At 36.7% G+C, this 15,124-nt stretch overlaps 1 protein-coding gene across 5 annotated transcripts in view; it reads right to left on the bottom strand.

Annotated features, from left to right (window-relative positions):
* The window catches only part of DPH6 (diphthamine biosynthesis 6), a 444,382-nt gene that overhangs the window by 287,933 nt on the left and 141,325 nt on the right, over window positions 1-15,124 (bottom strand). The window lies entirely within an intron of this gene.

The raw sequence follows: 15,124 nt of genomic DNA, 5'->3' as shown, positions 1-15,124 counted from the left end.
GAATTAAGGAAAATTGCCAGTTTTCTTCACTGGGAAACTGGTGGATGGTGGTTGTGTTTATTGGTATCTCAGCAGGAGAAGCATTTGCTGGGAGACTCCAGTGACCTTATCCTTTCCAAATTTTATGTGGCATGATACTATGATGTCACATATCTTTGTAATCATCTTCCTCAGGTCTCATGTTACCATGTTTCTTAAGCTATTGTTAAGCTTCTCTGACTCCTTCCTGCTCCTCCTAAATTATAAATATCCCTCATGATTCTCTGTAATATATTCTTCTCAATTTATTCCCTTGGATAGCCCATATACTCCAAGGCTTCGACCATCACCTTTATGTTATTCTGCTGCTGCTAAAACCAACACTATCACCATTCATTAAAGACCATTTGTTTTATGCCTTAAAGTTAAGAAAATGATATAATTATTTAATCCTCAGAATGACTTTTAAGAATAAAAAGGAGCATGGATTCTGGAATCAGACAGACAGATTTAAGCACATATTCAACATCTGCTTTCTCCAGCTGTGTGACTATGGGAAAAATTACTCACCCTCTGAATGATCCCTCATCTGTAAATGTAAATATCAATGGTCACAATCTCATAGATTAGTTGATCAAATAAAATAATGCATAAAAAGCGCTTAGCACAGAGTATGGCACTTAGTAAGCATTTAATAAATACACAGCTTTGTTACAAAAGTAAGTAAGGCATATATTTGTAGTCACGCGCAGCGAGAGCAGTGTTGCACAACTGGTTAAAAGCAGTAGTGCTGGAGACACATTCCTTGGTTTCAACCCTGGCTCAGTCACTTTCTAGCTGTGCAATCTTAGGTCATGCCAGCTCTCTGAGCCTCAGATGGCTGATCTGTAAAGTGGAGATGACGACGGTACCTATCTCATAGAAGAGCTGTTTTCAGAAATAAAACCAAATGAAAGGAAAGCCTAATGTTCTGTCCAGCATATAATATATACTCCATAAAATGGCTAAAAAAATTTATTTTTTCCCTTTTCTAGTGGGGAGAACTGACTTGATTTGCAAAGGTTATGGGACTTAGAACTAAATAAAACCAGAACTTGAAGCTGTATATTGACTCTAAAATTGCTGATAAATGAACTTTAGAGTTTTGCCTGAACATCTCAATTGGGCTCCAATCTCATAGTTTAAAAAATATGCCTTTGGTTTATATGTTATAATTAGAAGCTCAGTGTGTTTAAGACCAAGGTTATCATGTTCTTTCTTTTTTTTTTTTATTTTTTTTTAACGTTTTTTATTTATTTTTGAGACAGAGAGAGACAGAGCATGAACAGGGGAGGGTCAGAGAGAGGGAGACACAGAATCTGAAACAGGCTCCAGGCTCTGAGCTGTCAGCACAGAGCCCGACGCGGGGCTTGAACTCACAGACCGCGAGATCATGACCCGAGCCGAAGTCGGCCGCTTAACCGACTGAGCCGCCCAGGCGCCCCATCATGTTCTTTCTTAACCCTGTTCTCCTCTGCAGAAATACATGCTTCCAGTCTCCGCAGTCATTATGTGTGGACTACTCTTTAATTCTTTCCTTTTGGCTTCTGTCAGTTTGATGCCAATTTCTTTTCCATTTCTTCCATCAGAATCTTTCTTTCAATTTTGTCCTCTCTCTTCATCCTTACTGTCAGCAGGCATCATACTCCAACCCTTCACACTGTTACCTATAACAGCGTCTTAGACTCTTTTTTTACTTCTAATTTCCTCTAATCCCAAATCCATAACTACTGTTGCCAGACTAAATTTCCTATGATATCTTTTAATAATATAAATCCCTGCTGATAAGCCTTCTACATCTTGTTAGTTCTTACCCCAAATTGCCTGGCCCATCTCGCCAGGCTCTTTTTGATGAGGTCATAAATTCCCACCTCATCTGTTTCTTATGAATCTACCAACATCAGCTCTTAGTTCCATTTAAACCAAGTTCCTCATTGTTCCTGCATGGCTTTTTGCCAAGAAATCTTCATTCATATTGTCTCAATTCATTGCCACCATCCGTGTAAATATATCCATCCTTCAAACCAGTTTAAGTGCTAATACTTGAATGATATCATTTTCAGCTACTCCAGGTCATGCAACCATCTTCCATTTTTTAGCTTCCAATTACATTTATAGTAAATACCAATTTATCTGGCTTCATCTTATCCAGGTCTCTAGACTTGTTAGACTCTCTATGTCATGAAAAATACCAAATCATTTACTTATTTTGTACGCTTTAAAGCGATTAGCATAGACTGGTTGTATAAAAAGTCCTTACAAATACTTACTATTCAATTCTATTAGTACAACATGACACTGGCAATTAAGAGTTCACCTATGAAACACATTCAGAGAAATGTGAGGAATAAGTTCAAAGTCATATATTGAAACAGCCACTAACTATGGAAGATGGCCTGCACCTCTTCTCTTTAAATATAACAATCAATGGACACTACTGCCTGGTCAAATTCCTTAAAGTACACTTTTAAGGACTTTACTGCCTTCCCCTAAAACTTTCAGTTATTTCTCATTGTTTAGATAATTAAATACTCATTTCAGGATTCAAAATCTCTTTCTGTCTGGTTTCAACCTCCTTTTTCAACTTCCTCTCCTACTGCTCAAAATATACTCTAAATAATCCAGCCAGTCAAAAATACTGTCCCTCTTGTAAGGCCAGTATGACTGTCAGTTTATCTCTGAAGTTACTCACAATACTTTCAACATTTAATTTTTTTTCTTTGAAATTCTCTGGCAAATATTTTTTACTTTCTTAGAGTAAATTTTAACACATCTTGTAGTTTTTATTGATCATAGTGGACATCTTGACCATAAAGTTTCACATATCCTTCCAACTCAATTATGTTCAAAATTCAAAATCTCTTGTCAAAGATATTCTGCCTACTTTTTACTTTCAAGGTCAGTCAAAGGTGTTCTTTTCCATAAAGTTGGTACTGCAGGGAACAAGGCTTAAAATTCTGTCTCTCTTAAATCAACTTTGGTGAAATTCTTTTTCTTTTTCTTTTCTTTTCTTTTTAATGTTTTATTATTTATTTTTGAGAGAGAGAAACAGAGCATGAGCAGGGGAGGGGCAGAGAGAGAGGGAGACACAGAATCTGAAGTAGGCTCCAGGCTCTGAGCTGTCAGCATAGAGCCCGACATAGGGCTTAAACTCATGAACTGTGAGATCATGACCTGAGCCGAAGTCGGATGCTTAACTGCCTGAGCCACCCAGGTGCCCCTCTTTTTCTTTTTGAAAAAGTGATAGGTAGCTTGGATTGCAGACTGTACTTTTGTCAAACCCAGAAGGAAGATAAGTTAACTCCTATAGAACAGAGCTTGGAACACAGTTTTAAGCTTGAAACTTGCATTACACTTATCCTGGTGCATTACACTTATCTGCTTACCTTTGACTCAAGGCAAGAATTCAGATTTCCCAATTCTATGTGAACAGTCCTGGAAGAAGCAACCAAACCTATGAACTCACACTTTTTCACCTGGTATGGTTCCACGCTCCCATCTAGCAGACAACTTTTATTTAGATGATCTTAAGAAATTTCTTGATTAAAGACTAATTGTTGCTGGTAAAGATGGCAGATTGAATCCCTATATCTACTCTCACTCCTTTCTAAAATCTTGCTAGAATGTATTTCTTAACAAGGAATAAACTGACAAAGATGGGGAACAGAAGAGAGGAAGTGACAAAATCAAACAATTTAGCAGAACGAAGAACACTGAGTCCTAGGTCAACAGTGGAGAGTGTAGAGGACCAACCCAATTTACACAGTAGAACAGCTCTTTCCCCTAAAACAGAGTAAGGAGTTGGCAGCACCAGGTACCTCGAGAAGTGGAGGAGAAATGAAAAGTGCCCCAAAATAAAGATTGATTGGCAGTCTGTTTAACAAGCAGTCAGATCCCTAAATTCCTTCCCTGTAGCCTGGCAACTGTCTTTCCTCCACCCTGGCAGAACCCTGGAAGTTTATTCTCTGCATACGGTGATGAAAACAGAGGAACTGGCGTAGGAGAAATGAGACACAGCTGAGGAAAGAGGAACTATAATAAAATGGAATCAGTTAATGTATGCACATAAGATTCTGAGACTGCTAGTCATTTATTCCTGCCTAACTCCCAGGAAAACAAAACAAATCAAACCAAAACAAAATAAAACAAAACAAAACAAATTGCAGCATGTCTTTACTTCAAGAAAGGAGATTGGAGAATCCTTTTCTTTGGAATCTAGATGGCTTAGATTAAATGACTTAGCCATACCTTCCTATAGTAAAGTTCGAGATCATAAAGCCCTATCCACACATTTAGTGCTTACAATAAAAAATTTAGGCCCTTACTCTTAAATATGAGGAGAACACCAAGGTTAGCAGAAACATCTCTAAAATTAAAGTTAGAGACCAACGGAAACAATGGAGAAAACAGACTATATATGGGAAAAGAAAACCAAAGGAAGAAAAATGAGAAACAAAAAAAGAGAGAACAACAATAAAAATAGGATACACTCTAATAAGGATAGAGTGCTATAATTTTAAAAAAGAGAATTCAGAGAACAAAAAATGAGCTTTTAGAAATTAAAAACAGGCCATGAAAAACTCAGTTGAAATTGTAACCAAATCCAAGTCCATCTGCCTGATGTGCAGCAAAGCCAATCACTGAGACAGAAGTCAGGTATGCTTCAAGGAAAGGGTTTGAGAAGCAGCCAAACGTGGAGACGAGACTGGAGGGCAAGCCTCAAATCTGCCTCCCTCCAAGGGGAGAGAATATGTTTTTTATAATCATAGGGGTTGAGATTACATACATATTGAGGAAAAGGGAAGGGAAAAGTTATGAGTATTCATGAGGGAAGATGGAGTCTGTACACTGAGCAAACATGTATGTAACATGTATGTAACATACATCCCATGTTCACTGGGGAGTGGAGACTGACACCACAATGAGGCACAATTCAGACCCTGAGTCAGGAGATTACCTGAGGGCAAGGAGAAGGAGCTACAGGCATGCTCTGAGGGCAGGTAGAAACTAGATGAGGTCTGGGACTCCTTATCTTTAGAAGATATCTTATACCTAGGCTGGAACCATAGCAATTGACCTTGAGTCCAGGCTTCTGCAGACATAGCTAGTGGATTTGTTGGGGGGGGTGGTGGTGTCTAAAAAGACACAGTATCTGATGGGGGGGGGAATAGTTCTCTGAAAAACAAGCTTTAAACTTTCGGCTAGTTTCAACCTCATTGACCCTATGGGGCACAGTTTCAAAGGTTTGAAGATAAAATTGAAAATTCTAGAAATGGCAAAAATGAATCAGATAAAATAAGGAAAGAAAAGTTAGAAATTTAAGTAACATCTAAATAATAGGAATTCCAAGGCAAAAACAGAAAGAAGATAAACATCAGTGAAATACTTCAAGGAAATTTCCCGAAACTGAAATTTTCAAACTAAAAATTCTACCTATCCTAGCACAACGGATAAAAACACACTCACTCAAGACATAGCAAATAAATTTTATAATTCTAGGAACAAAAGAAATATATACTCTTGGAGAGGAGATGGAGAGAGAAATGAATAAGATCACATATAGTTAGGGATCAGAATGATTTTGGGCTCTCAACAGTACTGAGATGCAAGGAAATAAGATCCAGAAGGAAAAATATTCTGAAAATAGAATTCTGTGACTAAAGAACCAATCCAAAGTGAGGAAAGAATGAAGACATTTATAGAAATACACAGTGTCTCAAATGTTTTACCTCCTGTGGACCCTTTCCTAAAAATCTTCTAGAGAATATGCTTCACAAAAGTGAGAATAAACAAAGAAAAAGGAAAATGTTGTGTCCAGGAAACAAGGGCTCCAAGACAGAGGGAGGATCAAGGGATCTCCAGGACTATGGGGAGATGCTAGGATGACAGCCTTACAACAGGCATAGGAGGAAACTGGTCCAGGCTACATGTCAGAAGGCGTTGGAGAAAACTTCTTCTGGGGAGAAAACTGACAAAATACTCAATACCCCTGAACATCTAGATAAGAGATTGAGAAACCAGTAATGAGTACAGCATTGAATTAGTGGTGAGCACAATACTAAATAAATCAAAGAACAAGACAATTATTATTTCAAGGGAAAAAATAAAAAGTTGTACAGGAAAGGTTTATGACCAGAGTTTATTACCTAATTCAGCTGTGTATTGGGTTTTCACAGTTATCATAATGTCAACTAGACTTGCCAAATAACCATATGGGAAGATGGTAGAGGGAAAAAAGTTCACATACGCGGTGGAGGTAAAGGGAGACAGCTAACTCTGCATATTCTGGAGTGATAAGTGAATAAATAATGCTAAAATTGACGAGAGTCATGAAGTAGTAATACAAACATGTAATTTAGAGATGTGGAGGTAAGTATCAAAATAATCAACTACAGAGGATGAAAGTAAGATGTTGAAATGGGAGAAGGGAAAGACTCAGAAGGTTGTTTCCGAACCAAAAGTTGAAGACTCATTTGACAAACACTGTAAAACATCACAAAAATAAGACTCCTCTTTAACATTTAAGGAATAGTTCTAAACCTTTAAAATTTGATGCAACTTTTATATTAAAATTCATCTACTTTTTTGAACAATGAGAAAATAGTCCTGGGGGAAAAAACCCACGAAGGAGAAAATAATTTTAGAATCCATTTGCTCACTTATCAGATGATAATTTTAGGAACCTGCAGAAGTTTAAGAAGCAAGCTAAAATTGTTCTATAGTTAATTTAGAGTTACAAATGTACAATCCTTAAAGTTGTATTTTTTGATCTAGAAATTACATTCCTAGGAATTTATCTAAAGAAAATAATAATCAGAAAGGTACATGAAGATTCAGTAGGAAAGATAATAATCATAATATTATTTATAATAATTTTAAAATAAGTAAAATTATTTATAATAATTTAGAAATAACAAACATTTCCAACAAGAGATAACTCATTAAATTTGTCATAATACATTTGTATGTAGGATACAAATATGATGGAATCCACACAGTCATTAATTAATGTATTTTCAAATTAGATATATTTATGTGGGAAAATAAATATGACATAATGCTAGGAAAAAAAACCAAGACAAACTATATGTACAGTTGAACCTAATTATGTAAATAAAACATGCACAACTATTTAATTATGTGAACTTGTAAAAAAAGTGAACTCTCAGGAAAAAAAAACAAACTGTTTCAGAAGGCACCAACAATGTTAGCAGTGTGCATCACAGGGTGGAGAAACTGTGCTTTTTATTTACTTCTCTGTACGTTATTATACTCAAATTTTCAGCAATATGCAAGTACCTTACATTGTTTTTTTTTTAATTGCCATTTATTTGTATAATTTATTCAAGATTTTTCCTTATCAGAGGCAAACATTTAGAAATATTTAATGGGTATCTTTTGTCTATGTCCTTGCAAATGTATTATTATTTTGTGTGCCTGTATTTTTATTTGATTTCCATGTCACTTTTATGCATTCAACACTTTGTTGCTATATGCACATTGAAGATATTTTTCTAACTGCAGACCTGTATTTCATAATGTGCACTCAACACATTTTAAGTAACTGGTTAATTTTAACTAACTGGCAATGGACATTCATACTGCTTCCAAGAACCCCAACACCATCAAAAATAAACCTGCAAAAACTATTTTCACTAACGTCCCCTTGTGGACTGATAGGATGGGGATATTTAATGTAGGAATTGCAATACTGCCTTCCAGAATGGTAGTACCAACCTATATTCCTAAGGTTCTGTAAAAACCTCACCTGTCAACAACTGGCATTATCCAGTTTTCTTATTTTTGTCAAATTGGTACAAGGTAACATCTTATTATTGCTTTAGTTTGTACTTCTCTGATTGCTAAATCTGTTTGATCATCTCTTCATATCTGTACTTGGTTTTGAGATATTCTTTTCTGTACAGCGTTTCTCCACAGCCTTTGCCAGTTTTCTGTTAGGATTGTTATCTACATGTTGATATATGTCAGTTAACAATCTCTTGAGAGTTTTAAATGTTACTCCAACTATTGTGTCTACTCAGTTTTCTGGGGTTTTTTATTGTAAAGCAGAAAAATTTCAGGATTATTCTTCAGTAGTAACAAATTTTACTCATAATAGTAAACATTGCTAACATTTATTGAGCATTTAGAATGTGCCAGATACTGAGCTAAGCACCTTATATATCATTCTATTGCTATTACTTCCATTTTATACGTGGGAAACTAACTAGATCAATGTTTGAAGTAAGCAGTAGAGTCAGGATTCACAGCTGAGCTCCTGGGTACAGAGTTAGCTTGCTGACTGCTGTCTGACACTGCCTCTTCCCCAGGCAATCTGAATGAACTATGAAAAGGACCCTTGCCCAAAGGTATCATCTTTTCTCTACCACCTCTGCCACCAACCTGTCTGTAATTCTCACGATTGAATAGTAATTTCCTCAAGGGAAATCATTATAATATACAAAAACTCCCTTAACTAAAAAATATTAACTCTTGGATACAATAACATATTAAAGGATTAACATATTAGCTCAATTAACTTATTACATTTTATAAGTCATGTCCACCCACGTTACACAAAAGGTACATAAAAGATGTTTCAGGAGATCTGAGGCAGGTGAACAAAATGGGTTCCTCTATTTAATCCCTTTTTCTCCCATTCCTACAAGGTCAAACATTTTTTTTTCTCTTTTTGAATATCTTGAGTATTTGGGAGAGTTGTGCCAACAAGTTGAAAAATGAATACGTAGTTGATTTTTATCTCACTTAATGAGGTTAATCACATTATTCATAAAGATAGAGACATACAGACATTCCTTAAAATTTGATTTGTCTTAGGCAATGACAGAGAAGACAGAGTCCTAGAAAACGGGTCTTTAAAAAATTTAAAAAAAAAGTCATACCCTACAAATGCAGAAAGAAGATGGAGTTTGACAAACGACTCATTCTGCTTTAATATTAGAATCATTGTGCTCTGGGTACATCAGATTGAGGTCTCTTTTATGAGCATAAGTAAAAATGAAAGGAAAAATAAGAAAACCAAAAATCTGGGTTAAGATCTGGGTTGTGTCAGATAACTGTTGTGCATGAGGTGAGAAATAAATTGATAACAAATTGGTGTAAAAATTTAGTTAGCACTTACTTCATGGAAAGCTCATGTACACACAGATTAGACTATGCAGAAGCCAGAGAAAAAGACACACTAGATTATTTTGCATAATTTTCTGTAACCATCAGGAAAAAATAATTCCTGCCGAAAATGTGCAATTAACCATTAATATTCAATCCTTCTCTTTTGAGCAATTTTTACCATTTTGAAAAGCTCCTTGTCAAAATCAGCAAAAATAATGACAGGTAAATCCTATAGTAAAATCCCTTCAAACATTGCTTCTGTTCCTTTTTCTCTCTCCTTCACTCCTGCAACTCCAGTTACGGGTATGACAAACTTCTCTCCTTTATATCTTTTATATTCTTCTCTTTACTTTCCATCCTGTTTTTCTTTGTGCTTCAGCCTGGATGTTTTATATCACCCTATCTTCCAGGTCTTGAATTATCTACACAACTGTATCAAACCTACCGATAAACCCATGTTGTATCCTTAATTTCAGATATTGTATTTTTACGTTCCAGAATTCTATTTGATTTTTCTGTATAGATTCCAAATTTCCCTTAAAATAGTTCACCTTCTCACCCAATGCCACAGTCATTTTAAAGTCTAGATCTGGAATGTGATCATATGACTCCTCTGAGACTGTTTCTAGGGTGTGTTTTTTTCTCAGTTTCTCTGGTTTCAATTCTCTCATCAGATCTCCTGATATGCTTGGTAATTTCTGATTGCCTGCTGAAAACTGTATGTGAAATATTTTAGAGACAGTCTGAAGCTGTGAATCATGTTATCTTTCTTAAGAGGAAACAAGCAATATGAGTAGTAGCACAGGTTAATTCAGTCTAGGATTGGTATGATCAAAAGTGGGATATATGTATTTGCAAGGGCTGCTCTATTTCTGGTTTGCCTTTACCCCTAAGCTATAACCCATTCAGGAGACCGACTGAATACCTGGAGGGTTAACCAGGTCCACTCCACTTTGGTTTGCAGTGAATTCCAATTGGGGCTCTCCAGTGCCATGAAAGCCCTACTCAGCTAGAGTTTTCTCCATAACTTCTTCCTATCCCTGTACCATTTTTTGAATTAGAAAATATCTTGAAGGGAATAGAGGCTCTGTTCTCACTGGAATCCCGTCAAATTTTCTCATTTTTTTTGTAATTCTCTAATGCCTTCCAACGTTATTTCTGTTTTAATTTCATATAACTATTCTAATTTTTTTAACTGGGAGAGTCGGTCTGATGTAAGTTATTCCACCACAGCTGAAAATGGATGTCTTCAATGTCTATTACACTTAAAATCATATATACATTCTGACGCAGTATTTCCATTCCAGGACTTTATCCTACAGATAAACTTATTCATGCCACAAAATATATGTACAGTAATGTTCATTCCGGCATTATTTGAAGTAGCAAAAGACATGAAAGCACGAAAGAAATCAGTAAGGAATAAAGTTCATCAATAAACAATGGGCTCAATAGTTATCCACATAATCATGTTGTGGAAACAAATGACATGTACCTTTATGTGTTAAAATGGAAGATGGAGAAAAATGTGCACAGCATGCTCCAATTTAGGTAAAACTGAATAAACACTTGCATATGTATTTACATATGCAAAAAAAGTTTTTGAAGAGGTACATTAGAACAGAGAAGACTGGTTGCTGTGGGAAGGGGTAGAAAACCTGGGGACTTGGAATCATAAGAGTTTTCATTTTTGATAGTGTTTGAATTTAGTTTTTATACATTACATGGTTTAATGTTATAATAAACAATAGAAAAAATATATAGCATGAGAAGTCTACATACTGGGAGTCAAAGAAGAAAATGGCAGCTCACAGGAGGCTTATTTAAGCATGACTCTGAAGTTTAGACTTTAAGGACAGTTTGGATTTACTTGAGTGAAGGAATATGGGGCACCTGGGTGGCTGAGTCAGTTGACCATCTGTCCTACTCTTGGTTTTGGCTCAGGTCATGATCTTATGGTTCATGGGTTCAAGCTCCATGTGGAGCACTGTGTAGGGCTCCATGCTAGCAGAGTGGGACCTGCTTGGAATTCTCTCTCTTAATTGTCTCTCTCCCTTTCTCTCTGCCCCTCCTCTGCTCGTGTGCACATGTACACTCTCTTTCTCTCAAAATAAAGTTTGAAAAAAAAGGAGAGAGAAAGCATGCAGAGAGGGGGAGTAGAAGATGGAGGAACAAGGGAGTACTCACTCTAGGGAAACCATCACTAGTAGCAAACTCATAAAGGATAGATAGGGTGGATGTAGAAGACTGCCTATTTTTACAAGCCTCAGTTTCCCCAAGGACACATTGGGCTGTGTCTAGGAGTTAAATTTTACTTTGAGGCAATGGGGAACAATGCAAAAGTTTACAAGCAAAGTGTAATATGATCAGATTTACACTTCACATGTGTGATGATGACAGTCCTGTGGACGATGGATTGACAAGGGGTAAGGTGAGGAGGAGAGACTTGAGCTACAAGAATGCAATAACCCCAATGCACTGACAACAAGGATTAAAAGGGGCAGATAATAAGATAGAAGGTAGAATTAAAAGAAGTCAGGGCCTTATTTATGAATAATGGAGCCTATGAAATCATTTATTATGATTCACTGTTTCTTGGTCTTGGACAACTGGGTAGAAGACAGAACCTTTCATGGTCAGGACACATAAAAATGGCATGGATATGTCACCAAAGAAATGTTTAGTTCTGCACAATTGAGACTGAAGTGCTTGAGTCATATAAGAGAGAAAGGTGTCCAGCTGAATACAGATGTCTGAAGCATAAAAAGATGGTGGAGGAACAGTCTTAATTGTCATAAGAATAAAATTGGTAGCTGAAGTCATGGGGGGTATTTAGTATCACCACAGGAGGAAGGCTATGGATGGGACCACCACTTATAAGGGGTGGGACATATATGGTAAGCCTCAAAAGGAAGCTAAGAAAATATTCAGAAAGCCTTCAAGACTTAAGTAGTAGAAGCCAATGGATGACAAGTTTCAAGAAGGCTTACACTCTTTCAGAGAAATCTAGAAATATAGGGCTTGAAGTGTGTTGTTGGTATTGAAGAACTACAAGATGATATATATGATCACTGTGTTAGAAGTACTTAGTGCTTGTTTAAAGATCAGATTCCTGGTCCTTCTGAACTCAGATTTCTTATGGTGGGAAACGAGTATATACATTTTAACAAGGTCCCCAGTAAACTTCACTCTCAGGTCTGAAAGTAACGGTGGCAGACTGTCCACTCCGTAAGAACAAGAATTTTTTTGTTTAATTCATCGTGTATACTTAGTGCTCACCACAGCATCTGCCACATAGCAGGTCCTCAATAAATGCTAAGTAACTTAAGGATGAGAACAATGAATGGACGCACAGACAGATGAACACACAACTGCAGGAAAGAACTAAAGAACTAATAATATCTTTGCCAAAAACCTTGGTAAGATCACTGGAACTTACGTTCTAGTGGGATGGGTGAGGGCACAACAGATAATACACAGGTAAACAGATAAACATGGTAATTTGTAGAGATCTATGTAAACTGAGGTAGTTTGGGAAAGCTTTTCTGAGGAGGCAGCATTTGAGCTGTCGCTTAAATAATGAGAAAGCAGTCGCCATGTGAAGGTCTGAGGTAAAAAACATTTCGGGCAGAGCAGAGTTCTAAGAAAAAGGGCAAACAAGTGTGTTTAAGTAATGAGGAGGCATCTGTGGCTCTGGCCCAGTGAGTGAGATGGAGACTGGCAGAAAATGAACCCAAGAAGATTGAGTGGATGCAGATCATACATGGTTTTGTCGGCTGTGGTCTCATAGGAATTTGATGTTATTCTAATTGTAATGAGAAACTGTTTAAATTAAACAAAGCACTGAAATGATTTGATTTACACTTTTAAAAAATTACTTTGGCATCTGTATGAATAATGGATTGTAGCAGGGCAGTGGTGGAAGTAAGTAGACCACTTAAGGGTTGATGAAGTACTCCGGACAAGAGAGGATTACGGTGGTAGCAACAGAGACGGTGAGAAGTGCTTGGGTGTAGAAGATATTCTGGAGATGGAACAGACAAGATCATGCTAACGGGTTGGCAAGAGTAAGTAAGGGAAAGGGGAGTCTAAAGAACTTGGATTTTAGCCAGTGAGCAATGGGGACTTAAAGTTTTGAAGTGAGTAACACAATTACAGTAGAATATATTAGAACAGTTATCTTCAGGCAGTGAGCAAAATGCATTCTTTGGGAAATGAAACGGAAGGTAGAGGCAAATTTGGGGTTGTCAATAATACTGTAGGCCTGACGTGTGACAGGCCCTGAACTAAGGTGAAGACAAAATGAATGGCAAAAAGTGAGGTATAGCTATAAAGGCCGCCATCAAGTTTGTGGAGATTTAATTTGCAGTGCCTCCGGGCACCAGAGCTTTGCAGAGAAATTTGGCCAAGCAAGATTTGGGAATCATCAGAATATAGCTAGTTATTAAAGCCATGTGAGTGACTGATTAAACCCAGAAAAAGGTGATAGAGTAAAAATGGAGTCTAGACCAGGAACTGACAAAAGAGACTAAGAGTAACCAGAACAAAAGGAGAAAAACTAGGAGAAGAATGTGGCATCACGGATGCTGATGGGGGCATTTTAAGAAGTGTTTATAGCTGTCAGATAAGGGCTAAGAAGCATTGGTTGGGTTTGGTAAAACAGAGATTGTGGGCCATCTTGGTCAGAGCTGTATCCATTTGGAGGTGTTGAGAGAAGCCAGACTCCAGGTATGTGAGGCGTCTGGGACAGGAAGAAGCACTGACCACGAATATAAAGAACACTTCTGAAATTTCTGGTTTGGAAGCAAAAAAGAGAAGCAGCTAAAGCAATAAACAGAGTGGAGGAGGGGTGGAATCTGGCATGGGAGAGACGGTGGTATGTGTTACTATGATGTGAAGGACACAATAAAGAGAAAGAGGAGGAAGATACAGGAGGGGATGAGTGTTTGCAAGGTCTGCAATCCCAAAGCCTTAGTTGCCTGTGCTACAAAGACTCTACATGCTTGAAACCTGAACTTGTAACTTTAGATTTATGGAGCAGCTTGCAAAAAGCTTTTTTGCCAAAGCCCCAGTCTCTCATTTCTGAAGTTCTCTTTCTTTCGCCCCCATAAACTTAATTTCGTTATTTATCTACATTGCTTTTTTCAGAGGCAACATTTAGTCTGATGGTAGGGAATAGATGTGAACATAGGTATCAGGTTGTGAGAAGCTGTAGCCGCTGTGAGAAGAGTCCCATCAGAGCAGTATAAAAAGCAACCATGTTCATTTACCTCAACTTAAGTGACAACAAATAATCTAGAAATCAAATGTAATTTGTGGCAAACATATGCTCACTTCATTTTTATTTTGATCTTTATTTACTATTTGCCTTGCACATATTAGATGCTTACTAACGCTTGATGAAAAAAGGAATTAATGTTTCAGAGATTTCTAAGCATTTGGTACCTATTGGTAAACCATAAAATAAATGCAAATAACTGAAAGAAAATATGAAATCCACAAAGTTAGTAAAGAAGGTAACTGCTAACATATCATGGCAATGGTATTAACAATGTCTAGAAATAATGTTGATAAATTAAGAGCAGTGGAGGAGAAAATGCTAACTTATTAGAGGAGTTCCATTCTTTCATAGAAGTAGGGTAATTTTCTTTTTTTCCATCATAATTGTGACATAAAATATTCTTACAATTATATCTTTTAGTTATCATTGCCATACTAATAACGTTTGCTCCCAAACTCTCATAAAATATAATACACAGTTAATAGAAAAGAATCAAAATAACTAAATCTTTCTTTAATGTTTAGAACACATTTAGGATTTGACAACGATATGGGTTTAACAGTTGTTACTTGAAACCTTAAAATAATTTTTTTGCTACTCTGCAGGTTAATTTCCTAATTGGTAAAAGAGAAGAGGTTAGATTAGATAATATCTGAAGGAAGTTCCTACTCACATTTCTGATTGAAAAGCATA

Source organism: Neofelis nebulosa, chromosome 7 (assembly GCF_028018385.1).
Source record: "Neofelis nebulosa isolate mNeoNeb1 chromosome 7, mNeoNeb1.pri, whole genome shotgun sequence".
Taxonomy (NCBI): domain Eukaryota; kingdom Metazoa; phylum Chordata; class Mammalia; order Carnivora; family Felidae; genus Neofelis; species Neofelis nebulosa.
This window is presented reverse-complemented; position numbering and strand designations above follow the sequence as displayed.